Source organism: Gymnoscopelus braueri (assembly GCF_963280865.1).
Source record: "Gymnoscopelus braueri genome assembly, chromosome: 11".
Classification (NCBI taxonomy): Eukaryota; Metazoa; Chordata; class Actinopteri; order Myctophiformes; family Myctophidae; genus Gymnoscopelus; species Gymnoscopelus braueri.
Window position 1 is genome coordinate 35604597 of NC_137613.1, and position 14154 is coordinate 35618750.

General features: G+C 39.8%; 1 long non-coding RNA gene across 1 annotated transcript; it reads right to left on the reverse strand.

Annotated features, from left to right (window-relative positions):
• Positions 1-403: 403 nt before the first annotated feature.
• Positions 404-3762, reverse strand: LOC308094570. Its single transcript, XR_013933966.1, has 3 exons — positions 3536-3762; positions 3186-3278; positions 404-2443 (listed from the first exon to the last, which is right to left on the reverse strand). It is a non-coding gene; the product is annotated as an uncharacterized lncRNA (long non-coding RNA).
• Positions 3763-14154: the final 10392 nt, after the last annotated feature.

Genomic DNA, 14154 nt, shown 5'->3' on the forward strand with positions numbered 1-14154 from the left:
CCCAATTTCCTGTCAGCCTACTGTCCTGTCAAATAAAGGCATAAAAGCCCCAAAATAAATCATTTAAAAAAGGGGGGAAAAGTTAGGATATGAAGATAGGCGGTTTCTGCCCGACAACAACGATAAGTAATATAACATGTGGCTAACTATGAGTTTAAAATTATTCTGAATCAGTAAAAGTTAGCTTATCTTTGTAAACCATGGACGGCAGAGGAAGTTAATTAGTCAAAAGCTAATTGTACTCATTTATTACAACGATAAAAATCAAGAGATGCTTAATTAATTTACTATTTATTATAAATAATTGAATCAAACTTAATAGTGAGACTCTAGACAAAGTGCTGTAATTCCTAATGTGGCCATGATGGAGAAACACAGATATAGTAAGTAGACTGTTAAAATGTTTGGTTGCAGTTCTTTTTTATTCTTTTTAAATGTAATTAGAAACAAGGGATTTAATTCAAGTTTTATTTTATTTATTGCACCACATTGTAATCTAGATCCACTCAAAGTCTCTCACTAAACAGCCATAATGGTCACTGACAGGGCATAAAAAAATAAAAACGTTTTCTTCTATTGGGCCCTGGGTCAGAAACGGTGGTGGAGAAAGTACTTACATGTTTTACTTAAGTAAAAGCACTAATACTGCAATGTAGTACAGTAATACCCTGTTACAAGTAAAAGTCTGGTAAATGTACTACTTCAGTAAAAGTACAAGTATTGTCATCAAAACGTACTTAAAGTACCAAAAGTAGAAAGTACTCATTATGCAGAATGTCCCATTTCACAAGTTTTCAAATGTATAAAATGTAAAATAAATCTTTTAAAAATAGCAGCTCACAATGCGTCGCATTCGACAAGACTTCTCCATCCAGAAAAGAAAAAGAAAGTAGTTACTGAAACTACCATACAAGAAACTGGATGAAGTGCTGTAATCTGTATTTTTAACCCTTTATGACCGGGAACGCATCTGTGGCATTTTAAGATTTCTTTTTTTCTTTTTAATGACAAAACCCTGCGTAGAGCTCAGGGCTGGATACAGAAATTATTAACTGGGGGGGCATTAATAAATGCTGGGGGGGCGGCTTCCTTTTTTTTGGGGGGGGCCCAAAACCATTTGGGGGGTTTTCGGGGGCCCCAAACCCCCCAAATGCGTAGGAAAATATGCATAGGAAAATATGCATTTTGCCACAGTTAGACCTATAACATTTTTTTTTTCAGTTTTTTTGGCTGTTTGTGTATTACTGCTTCCTATTGTTCTTTTGGGCTTGTTTTCCTAGGCTTCTTTCTCTCGCAATATCTGGCAACACTGCCCATGGAAAATCAGGGCAGAGGATTATTTGAATTGTGCAATGATACATGATGGAATATGATTAAGGATTATTTTGATAATGGTAAGCTCACATTTCATATCATGACATAAATGTAACTTTTTTTTTTTTTTTTTAAAGATTTTTTTTTGGGGGGGCAGTCAGATGCCTAGATCCGGCCCTGCTCTCTCTCTCTCTCTCTCTCTCTCGCTCTGAGCCTGTACCCAGCTTGTAGAAATTCTACAATTTTCAAGTGAGTCGCCACTGTCATGTTTATGGGCGTAATAAACGTGCCGGGACTGAATTCAGTCCCTAGCAAAACAATGATGTGGTACGGAAGCCCGGAGATGACAAGCATGACCACCAAGCGCCCTAAATACTTGACCTCCCTGGCAATCAATAAGTGGTTGCTGGCCATGTTCCGTTGATTTTTGACAATGGTATAACATACGCTGATGATGACCAGTGGAATTACAAAGCCTAGGAGAAAGTGAAAGACGGGGAGAATTGTGGAGCTATAGGAATGTAGCCAATTAAAATTGTTGTAGCACCTATAAACCTGTGTGTGCTTGTTGTATGACACGTCACGAACCACGAAGGTGGGAACGCTCACCAGTATAGAAACGAGCCAGACCAAGACGACTGCGAACACCGCCTTCCTCTGCGTACGGTTCTCCTGGGACAAGAACGGTACGCGAAGGACGACGGCGTTCATCTCGCACACCCACATGCAGCCATCGACGCTGTTGAGCACCAGCACGAAGATGCTGCTGAACATGTTGAGGAGTAAAACAAAGAAAATGAACTTGCACCAGAAAACTCCAAAGATCCAGGATGCGTTGGCCGTTACGATGATGCTGAACAGGATCATGGCCCAGGAGATGATGTCGGAGATGCCCAGGCTGAGGTCGAACGTTTCCTTGACCGTGAACTTTTGTTCACGGTCAAGGAATTTGTGATAGTGGTCCTCGAAGAACCGAATGGTGCCTATCACCCCGTAAAAGAGGATGAGAATGTCGATCATTATGAAGACAGGTCCTGTAAGTGTATCTAGAGTCCAGGTAGATGTCATGGTAGGTAATGGTGATGGCACACAGATGTAATGGTGATGGCACAGATGGGATGGCACACTCCTGTAGAAAAAGGAAATTGATTAACCACTTCAGCCCTATATACATTTCGGCCATTTGAAAATAACCGATCTACAAGCTCACAATGCGCATTGTGAGCTTGTAGATCTGCTATTTTCAAAGGCCTTTTATTCATTTCATATCTTTGAAAATGTTTGAAATGGGACATTCTACATAATGAGTACTTATACTTTTGGTACTTTAGGTACATTTTGATACCAATACTTTTGTACTTTTACTCATGTACATTTTGAATTCCAGACTTTTACTTGCAACCGAGTATTTCTATATTGCAGTATTGATACTTTTATTTAAAGTATCAATACCCATTTGTAGGTTGCAAACACATTTTTGTGGGTCATGAGCAAATATCCCTTTTTTGGTTTCCTACATTTAGTTTTTAATGATTATTATTTTAAACGATTTTCAAAACAAATTCACATTTTGTTCAAGATTTTTTTTTCAAAACATTTCATAAATTAAGGGGAAAAAAGTGGTAGTTCACCCGCAAAATGACTTTTTTTCTATCAATTAGTCACCGCATGGAGACTTAAATTAATGGCTATTATTTTGTTTGTGTAATCGATAGAAACACTTTGGGGGTGAACTATCCCTTTAATGAGCTGAATATAAAGTATACATAGATAATAATGTTTAAAATGACATGCCTGTCATTCCAGAGGATGTAGGCCTACTTCACAAATGACTGCTTGATAAATCAATAAAAGACAAATAACATACATACCGGAGGTAAGGTTGAGTGGTGTTGTTGACTTGATGCTATCTGGGTGTGGTTTAGTTAACAGATTATATTTTTAAAACTGATCTGCAGGTTCACCTGAACAAACAGGGAAGAATGGGAGACAGAGTCAGTTTTGGTGTTGTCTTTTCTTTCTTTTGTTCAAGGTTATTTCAACATTTACTTTTCTTTCTTTTAAAGAGTTTCAGTTATCAATATTCTCACATTCACAAAATATCATTGCATAGACCCTATTACAAAATCACGACACTTCTGGTATAAACCCAAGACAAGCTTTGTTTTACATTACAAAGTGTTCATATTGAACATGTTTTATGTTCTAATACTTCATTTACCTGAACAAACAGGGAGAAACGGGAGACAGTCAGCTTGAGTGTTGTCTTTTCTCTCTTCCGTGTTAACTACAAGGACGCTTTGAACAAGTGAAGTATATTCTTGGTCGAAAGAGTGGCTGTATTTGTCTCCTGGAGAAGGGTTCAATAATGGAGGATCCGGTCCAAGGTTTTTAGTTAGATATCATTTTATTCCACCCAACAGGCAGACTGCCGGGTTTAAGGTCTGATTCAGCAGCGCGCAGTCATCACATACAAGCATGTCATTTTATACTCTGTCTACCTTCTGCTCACAAGGGGAGGGGTCAGGTAGCTAAACCCAGCCCCTAATCCCCGTGGGCCTATCACACATCGAATACATGAATATTGAGGAGTCGTGGCCGAACCCCCACAAACATCATGTTAAACACATTAGCATTGTCCTTACAGTGTGCCAACTTGTCTTATTTCCAATTATCAAACTTTACTATTACACAAAGGCTGGTTTAGTCATTCTTGTTCAACATCTCTTAAGCTTTAGAATAAGCCCACACACTTTATACTTTCATGTTTGCAAACAGTAGTTAGAAATCCAATGAGTCAACAAAGTTGTAGTTACTTTAAGACTGAATATTTTCCTTAGATGACATTTCTCTTTGTTAACAACACAAGTCATAGTTATCCAGACTTTAATCATTTTAACTACACCCTGCAGACCTAAGACTGAACAATAATAAAAGTGTATATATTTTACTGTCATCTTGACCTGGCTTCCAACCATTCACTACACATTTGCTGTCTGCTACAGCCCAGGAAGGAACAAAGGGTTTATAATTAGTTCAAATTAAGACAAAAGGATGACTCTGTTGGTTCGAACTCAAGACGGGGGTAGCATCACCTGGACTCCAGGGGGGCTAGCTTCAAACAGTCTGTATACACTAGGACAATAGTATTATAATCAACCACTTGGTAACAAAAGGTTTTGGCTCCGCGACTTGTTTTGGTTCTCACTTAAAGCAGGTAGCTTCTGCTCCAGGACAAAGACCAGGATCTTAAAGGGTTGACTTGATCAACACATCAATAGCAAATTCAAATTGGAGGGAGCTGTCAGGGGATCTTCCACTACCTGCCGCTCAGCTCCACACAATTCTGCATCTCAGTATGGGATATGATTTATTTATATGGAACTTATGTTTGAACGGATACTTCACAAGGAAGAAGGAAGTCTTGATCTAAGTCCGCCCCCAAACTTTTATTTCATGTTCATATTTCTTATGATTCATACCAAGGATTGATTGGCAGGTAGCGCGCGTCGACGACACAGCCCAGCTGGGGGCGGGACCTGGTTGGCCGCGCACCGTCTCTGCCGCACTGACTCTCCCCGTTGAGGTCATAGAGGTATAGGCTGAGGTGCTTACCTGACAGGCGGTTGCCTAGCGACACTCCACACTACATTAACACTCTGTTCTTATTAAGAATAGAGAGCTCAGCTCATATACATGCTCTGGCATGCTCTGGGAATGCCTGTCTAGTCTAGAGACAAGCAATGGCGTATTTAAGTCATACAGTACAGTTACAACCCCGTCTGGTTTGTAGTGGTATTTCTACTTCTATAGCTGATAAGCCAAGTGGTTATTGGAAACCTTTCTTTCTTGGGCATTATTATGACTTTGGTCTGGAGCTGATATCAGAAGTGATAAACTCAATGATTCATTTCAAATAAAAGGATCATCTTGCTGTTATCCATCTTTGGTATAGTTTGTGTACCTGATGGCAAACTATGACAATAATGTTATCAAAAACAGCTATATGTCTATTTTACAAAGAAAGCACATAAGAAATAGCATCATGTTTGACTCAATTATTTTCACATAGAGAAGTTTTTGGCATTTTTTAAATTAATTTATACACCCTCTTTCTAGGAGGAGTACATTTCAAACTTAAGTGCCTTTTGTGCACAACATTTGTATTAGTATTTTTTTATTTTGTATTATTATTATTCTTTTAACTGCAGTATGTTGTCTCTTAGTTGCCATGTTTGATACAAACAGGTTTTTCCACGATTATTGATTATTTTCATTCTCCAGTGCTTGTTAGTGATAAACACCCTCATGAAATAAGTAATCAGTAGCGCTTTGTAAAGAAAAACATTTGTTTTTGTCACTTTTACAGAGAGGAATCATCATCATGGTCCAATTATCAGTGTTTTTTGTTGAAACGGAAAGGCCTCAAAATGATGAAGACTACTGTACATGCTACTGATACGGTTCAGAGAATCATCTCAGAGTTAACTCTTTCATCCCTTATTCTTCCTCCTCTTCCCCATGAACTGCCTGTCCTGTGGTTGAGCCGTGACCCCTCCCCCCACCCCCCACCCCTTAAAAAAATATATATATAATAATAATTGCAGTATTGTTGGTATCAACACGACTGAAATGGATCATCCTCCTGCATGGTTTATAATAAGGCACCTGGTCCACTCTACTTTTTTTTTTACATGATGTGAAGTTCCAAGGATTGTGTTTTTTTTGGTTTATGGAATGTATGCTGATTGATATGTGCATTATTGTAGCGTTAGCCTCATAGCATAATTGCCTAAGTTATATTTTGAAGGTTTTCAGGAAAGAAGAAATGAAAACCATTATTTTACATTTTGGCTATTCAAAAATAACAGATATACAAGCTCATAGCGCGGCACCGAGTGCCGCGCTACAAGCTTCTATTTTTGAAAAATAATGAAAATGTGTGCAAATCTTTTTAAGCGAACATTTTTTAACTCAAATTTTTACTTCTGGGGGTCCCTGGAACAAAATATTTGAGATGGGGGTCCGCGGACAAATTCATATCGTTTTGGGGGTCCTTGACATGAAAAAGTTTGAGCACCACTGACATAGAAACATACGTTTTTCAGAATACTGTTAGGATTTATAAGACATTTGTAGAATCAGCTTCAGGTCTTAATGGGTGGGCAAAAAAAACAAAAACTTTTTGACTTTTTCAAAAAGTGACTAAGTCAACACACTCATTTTGCCTAGGTCATGTTTACCTTTATTTATATCTGCCTAACTCTACTCTCCTAACACTGCTGATTCATCCTGCCTTATTGCCCATGTCCTCCTATCAGAATGCTTGTTATATTCTGCCTAAGTCAAACAAGTAGCCTCATAGCATAATTGTCTATCCGTCATTTTTTGGAATGTAACAAGCATTCTGATTGGCTTAGGACATAGGAAGCAGCAGTGTTGGAGAGCAGTGTTGCCAGTTCTGCTTATTATAAATTCCCCCCAAGATTTTATTTGAAAATAGCCGATCTGCAAGCTCACAACTTGTGAGCTTGTAGATCTGCTATTTTCAAATAGCTGATATATATGTTTAAAGACAAGTGCTCATGTGGCCCATATAGTCGCTTCTTTTGGGCTTGTTTTCCTAGACCTGGTTGCTTGTTTCTCTCACTGAATCTGGCAACACTGTTGGAGAGTAGAGTTTGGCAAAAATGACAATTTGACCAAAAAGTGACATAGGCAATTATGCTATGAGGCTAACGGTATGTTTATTAATATGACAGAATTACAAGCTTTAGCAGGAAGTGACCATAAAGAGAGCAGACTGAGTGCCTGTTAATAACGTGAGAAGCAGAGTGTGAGGTATTATTGTCATACTGTTGATCTTTAAACATTTTTGTCTAGTGATTTTTTTTGTTTTTTTTCATGAGTGTGTGGTTGGTTGGAAACCCTGTGATGTAAACGTACACAATAAATACCACTGTCTGGATGTTGAGAACCCTGTCTAAATAAAAAAAACATAATTGCTCTATGATCCAATGCTGCTGGGAACTTATTACGGGGCCTGGCTGCCAGCATGGCTCCGTTTTGATATTGGCATTATTTTTCTTCTCCTTCTTCTTCTGCCACTTTTCGCAGTTCTGGCTGAACCGTGCATACGCTTTTTACGAAACTCGGCCATATAATAGATGGTCATGAAAAACATTCAAGAAATAATTCTCACAATCTTTCGTCAAAAGGTGGCGCTATAGCACTCAATTGAAAATGCCAACTTTGAACGCATGCCCTGTTTGACCTACAGCCATGAAACTTCAATACACATATGCGTCTCCTCATGCTGAACAACTTTCACCCTCTGACTTTTGACCTCTGACCTTTAGATCGCCCACCATTTTGAATTATATGAAAAACTCCTCCTGGGATTTTTGAGTAATCTGCACGAAACGTTTTACACATGAACTTTGGACTTATGCCGACAAAACGGTGGGAGCGGATTTGTTCTAAGTGAAAAAATGAAGCTTTAATGAGCCATAGTTTTATGACAATTATTCATCTGCCCCTAACACATACATGCAGACTCACATTTCTTTGAAACTTTGCGGTAATGTTGAGGGTCATTCCAAATATCACTGAAACCAATCTTACTCCAATTGGTCAAAGGGGGGCGCTATAGCGATTTTTTGAAAATGCAAACTTTAAACAGGCAAATGTCATTCCTCGTTTGGCCGACAGCCATTAAACCTGCTTACACATGTGCCTTGACTCATGAGGAACACATCTATCACGTTGACCAGTAAGCTCCGCCCTTAGATTGTCCGCAATTTTGAGCAGTTTGAAAAACACTTAAACCCAGGATTTTTCAGCTATTTGCGTGAAACTGTATCATCTGTGTGATCTCTTTTTTCACAGTGTCTGTCTGTTGGTCCAATGGCTTCTCGCTTGAGCGCGTGCCTTAAAACCTCAAGGTCGACAGTTCAAGCCTCACTTAAGTTGCATTGCACACAACATGATTGTGTAAATTAATGCATGTGCAATTGTTACAGATAACCTGAAATGCTTATTTGAGAGGGTATGTTTTTGCAATGCATGACATACTTCATTCTGAAAATAGTCGATCTACAATCTCAAAACTTTTCAGATAGCAACGTGTTTCTGAGCTTGTAGATCGACTTTTTTCACTGGTTCAATTTCATCTTCAACAGACAACCTCAGCCTGGACAAAGCTATAGCATTATAGGTAGTGTTGCAGCCTGTCAATCCGAAGGTTATGGGTTCGATTCCTGTTAATGGCAATAGGTTGAGATGTCCAATCAATCCATTCTGCTTCCATCTCTCTCTCTCTTCAATCTATTATGTTTCCATGTCTCTCTCTCTCTCTCTCTTCAATCCATTCCGTTTCCATGTTTCTCTCGCTCTCTCTCTCTCTCTTCAATCTATTCCGTTTCCATGTCTCTCTCGCTCTCTCTCTCTCTCTCTCTCTCTCTCTCTCTCTCTCTTCAATCTATTCCGTTTCCATGTCTCTCTCTCTCTTTCTCTTCAATCTATTCCGTTTCCATGTCTCTCTCTCTCTTTCTCTTCAATCTATTCCGTTTCCATGTCTCTTTCTCTCTTTCTCTTCAATCTATTCCGTTTCCATGTCTCTCTCTCTCTTTCTCTTCAATCTATTCCGTTTCCATGTCTCTCTCTCTCTTTCTCTTCAATCTATTCCGTTTCCATGTCTCTCTCTCTCTCTTTCTCTTCAATCTATTCCGTTTCCATGTCTCTCTCTCTCTTTCTCTTCAATCTATTCCGTTTCTCTCTCTCTCTCTTTCTCTTCAATCTATTCCATTTCTCTCTCTCTCTTTCTCTTTCTCTTCAATCTATTCCGTTTCTTTCTCTGTCTCTCTCTCTCTCTCTCTCTCTCTCTCGCTCTCTCTCTCTTCATTCACTGGCCCCGTATTATCGCTGCTTGCAGCTATATTTGTTATTAAGATTGCCATTCCAATTTCTATTATTACTTTACTATTAATTGTCTTGTGGTTATGGTACATATCATTGCTGTAAACTGAACTCTGGAACGAGTTATATATTTGAACAATGTTTAGCCTTGAACTTTGTTTTTCCCTGTGCCTACTTTCTTGGACTATGGATGGGGGAGGGAGGGGGGAATGAGTCAATTCGAGGTATTTTATGTTACCCTTTTTTACCCATTTTTCTTTTTCTTTTCTCTCCCATCTCTTTTTACTTTCTATTCAGTGGTAGTAGTTGCTGCTATTATTATTATTATTATTATTATTGCTTATATTCCTTCCTTCTGCCTTGAACCAAAGACACCTGGCTGCACGGAACATTGGATATTTTCTTTCCTCTCCCTTTTGGACTTTTGAATTAAAGACACCTGGCTGTAATGATCTGCACTTTCCTTTCTTTTGAATTAATAATTTAAGACACCCTTTTATTATTACTCCCCCGGGCCCCACCCCTATTTCATGGTAGACGCCTGGATGTCCTGAACTGAACGCATATCTGCCTGCCTCTTATATTTCATCATGATTTGTGTGCATGGGGTTCTCATCTTAAACAAGCGTTATGCTTAATGAGGGTTTCCAGTTTAGTAGACCTTGTATTGTGAATTTGTACTTCCATGTACTGTTATGTACTGTCATGTACTATTCTCATGTCTTTCTAAATAAACTACATCAATCAATCAATCAACGTTTTTACTTTACTTTGAGTCCAGGTTATATTAATGCTTTGTACTGTAGGTATTTGTAGCCCTGATTTATGGAACTTTGTCTACCAGTATCACAGGTGCTCTATGTTCTAGTACATTTCACTTAATATCTCATTATGTCTTCAGTACACAATACTATATGCTAATAGACATAAGGTAATTGCTGCTGTGCATAGAGCCTATATTTATTCACGTGCTGCTTGAGCAGTGCTGTGTCCAGTGTCCACTTGTTATTAGTCCAGTAATTAAAGGGCAGAGGTTGGACCAAATTGTATTATTTTGTTTCTCAACTGATTTTGACTGGAAATTAGGTCTACTAGCCAGGATAAAAAATCTACCCTGATCTGCTCACTGCTAATACCCTAAATCCAAGATGGCCGCCATTGTGAGTATTTAATTCCAAAAATTGGCATATCTTCCAAACTAATAGAGCTATGAATGTAAACAAAGTGTCTAATCCTATGTTTTTGAGGTCAGGGAATTGATTAGAAGCATTTTTAATAAGACTGAGATTTTTTTGGTAACTTAACTTAAATTGTATTGCCATTTACAGGTGAAATCACAAAACTAAATGCAGTAAGTAAAACATAAATAAAATAAAAGGCACATTGAAAGGCACAGGTGTTTTCAAAGCTTGACTGTGACCTCCTGATTGCATTACACATAACTTAAATCATCTAGAAAACTCAAAATACCTATAATCTACTCCAACTTAATTTAACCACATCATGTTGAGACATGTAGAGAGATATGTCCTTCACTGCATCATTGGTGCAGGTGATTTCAACACCCAGACAGTCTAATCATCTAGAAGCTCTTCACTGTTCACTTCAACATTGGTGCAGGTGATTCCCTTACACTGACCACAAGCCAGGGTGCACAGCAGTCCATTCTTGCGACAGGAACAGGTGTTTTTGTCGCACTTGCCGTGGCAGTTGCATTTGACTAGCTTCAGCAAGGCTGCTGGAGCAGCATCCCTCTGCATCCTCACTGGCTTGAGATTCTCCACATGTTGGCCTTTGTGGAGCAACCATCCCCACTTGGTTGGATCAAGAATATTGCCTAGCCAGGTTTGTACCTGGTGGTACACTCGGTAACTATGGTACTTGGCTGCATCGCAAGTAGGTGGGAGAGATTCAGGAGGCAGATAGACCAACCTGGACGCCACCTTGCTACTGAACCTGGCTGCTCTTTCAAAGTCAAGGCTATTCCCAGGCTTACAGTTGTACAGGACTTCTAGAGCGGCCTGGCCATGCTTGTTGACATCATCGTGGCTTTGATTTGGCTTCATGAATAAGCTGGCGGGGTCCTTGAGCTGATGGCATTTGCTCATTGCCATGACCTTCCCTATGCTGTACGGCCTTGACGTCGTATCACACCCTGTGATGGCATGTAGGAAGAGCAATGATGCAGTAAGGTTAGGGGCTAGATTATCTTGTAGGATCCGGATGTTGAGGATCTTGCTGGCTGTCTGTAGGAAGATGACATGATGGCTGGGACTGAGATGGTGCAGCAGCAGGACCAGCAGGTCGGTGTCGTCCCCAACCACTGCCACTGATCTCCTTTGGCATGGTACATGCTGTTGACACAATGACGTAGTCAGCATCACCAGCACTGTGGTAGAGTTCAACTCCAGCTTTCTCCAGCTCACTGCCAATGAAGTACAGGAACTTCTGCTTATTCCTAGGGTTTGCGAGGAATGCCTTCTTCTTCATGGTCAGCTGCATTTCTGGCTTGAAGTCAACTTCTGCTCCGATGTTGTTTGACCTGGAACGTCTCTGGTGTGCTTCATCCTTGGTAGAGGGACCACTTCCATAACCATCAAATACGACAACAGCATGTCTGTAGTGGCGATGTACATACTGCACATACAAACTGGATAGATTGGCATATGTTGTCTGGTTGGGCCATGGCAGCCGTTGCAAGAGTGCACCACCATCAAGGACGTACACAACATCATCTGGACATTGACTTACTACACAGGATGGTACCTTCTTCACCAGGCCTGTCTGGAGACTGGCCTTGTCTGGCGGACGCATCAGGAGACTGTTGTCAAACAGAGCTGTGGGGTAAGCTGACAACTCGTATGTGAACAAGGTTCTTGTGTCAACGGACACAATGAACTCCTTGACCTGAAAATCATATGATTAGACACTTTGTTTGCATTTATAGCCCTAATAGTTTGGAAGATATGCATATTTTTGGCATACGGTACCTGTGGTGGCGGCCATCTTGGATTAAGGCAAATTTGGGGTACTAGCAGTGAGCAGATCAGGGTAGATTTTTTATCCTGGCTAGTAGACCTAATTTCCAGTCAAAATCAGTTGAGAAACAAAATAATACAATTTGGTCCAACCTGAGTGGATTTTTTTACTTTAATTACCAGACTATATCTCTTGATGTTGCTGAGATGCATTGCGGCAACACAACCAGTCTAGCTTGCTGTATGCTCATGTTAAGAGCTTCAGCAATAATCAGCGCATTGATTTTTGACTGATGAGGCTTTATTTCTCTCTTAAAGAGGGTAATTAGAGCGCTTTCTCCACACCGCCCTGTGATGTAAGCTAGATTTTAAAACACACATTTGAGCACTGATGCCTGTCACAATGTGGGACAGCGTCTCAATTAGTGGGACACGGACACCTGAAAAGTCATGGAAATGTGGGACTGTCCCACGCAAAGTTAGTCCTGTGTCTATTTAAGCCCTGTGTTTGTGTGTGCTCCTAGCCAGGTTATGTCTGTGAGTATGTCTGTTCCAGTTCTGTGTCTACATGTCATTAGTTTAGTGTTTCCCAGTATAGTTAAGTTTCCCAGTTTGCGTCCTTGTGTTTCTTGTTCATTTATTAATAAATATATACCCTTGAATTTTGTCTTGCCCTGCCCCAAGCCAATCAGTGTTTTTTTTGTCCTGCCCAAAGCCAGTCCAGTGTTTTTGTCTGACTTGTGAATCACATTTTCTATGTCATTGATTGATTGAAGAACTGTACTTTGTTTAGAAAGACATGGAAAAGTACACAGAAGTACAGTTAACAATAGGCTACAAGGTCCTCTGAACTGGATCGTAGGGTTGTAGTACCGGTCTCGAGACCGCTTTTTGATTTACTCGGTCTTGTCTCGGTCTCGCCCATAATTTGACTCGGTCTTGTCTCGGTCTCGCCCATAATTTCACTCGGTCTTGACTCGGACTCGGACTAAGGGACTCGGGACTCTGCCCCCAGTCCACTCGAGTCCAAGACCAAGTCACTACAGTGCAATGAAATAATTTTATTATACCCATATTATGAGGAGCCTATTCACATTAACATTCTAAGAGAGCTGTCTGGCGCTTATGGACAGCTGTCTTGGAGCGCATCATCTCGTGGTTGACAGCGCAGCAGCAGAACACACTCTGCCATGTCCCTCTAGTTTATATTATTTTTAAATTATTTCCACTAACAGCGCAAGCTTTCCAGGTGTTTATTTATTTATTTATTGTGTGTTCACTGTGTAGCCTGTGGTTGTTTTAATAAACGAGATTCTCTAAAGATGATTAGAGACGGCTTTCAGTAAGGTTTCCTTGCGCACATTATTGATTGCCAGTGGCTGACAGCGCGTGTGCGCATCTAATCACAAAACCCGAGGCTTGATCAACAGAAAAATATAGATTAATACATTTGACAAAATACAGCGAAATCCCAAAATTATTAGTCTTAATATCCAGTAAGCAATAGAAATGAACTGCAAACAAATTCAAAGTTATAGGCTATCAATATCACACAAAAGTAGAGAGAAGCTGTGATCTCACCTCACAAACAAATGGACAAGAAATAAATAATCCTTTTGCAAACAACATCCATGTTCTGTTTGTTTGTCAACAATGATCTAAATGGAAAGTTTATTTCAGCTATGTGACAGTTTGACATAGTTTGAGCAATTTTTGCTGTGCAGTACAGTCCTTGTTTAAGTTCATTGCCTTCACCTGTTGTTCTGCTGTGCGCAACAGGGCATATCTCCGCCAGGCCAGGTTTACCTACCCAGGCCATGAAATTCATAGGCAGTCATCGTAGCCAATTAGAATGAAATATGCTAAAACTGACTCATATACTGATACAGAACCGTCGCTGTTGGGTGGAAACCTTGTATGTTCCTTTTTTTTTTTTTTTTTTTTA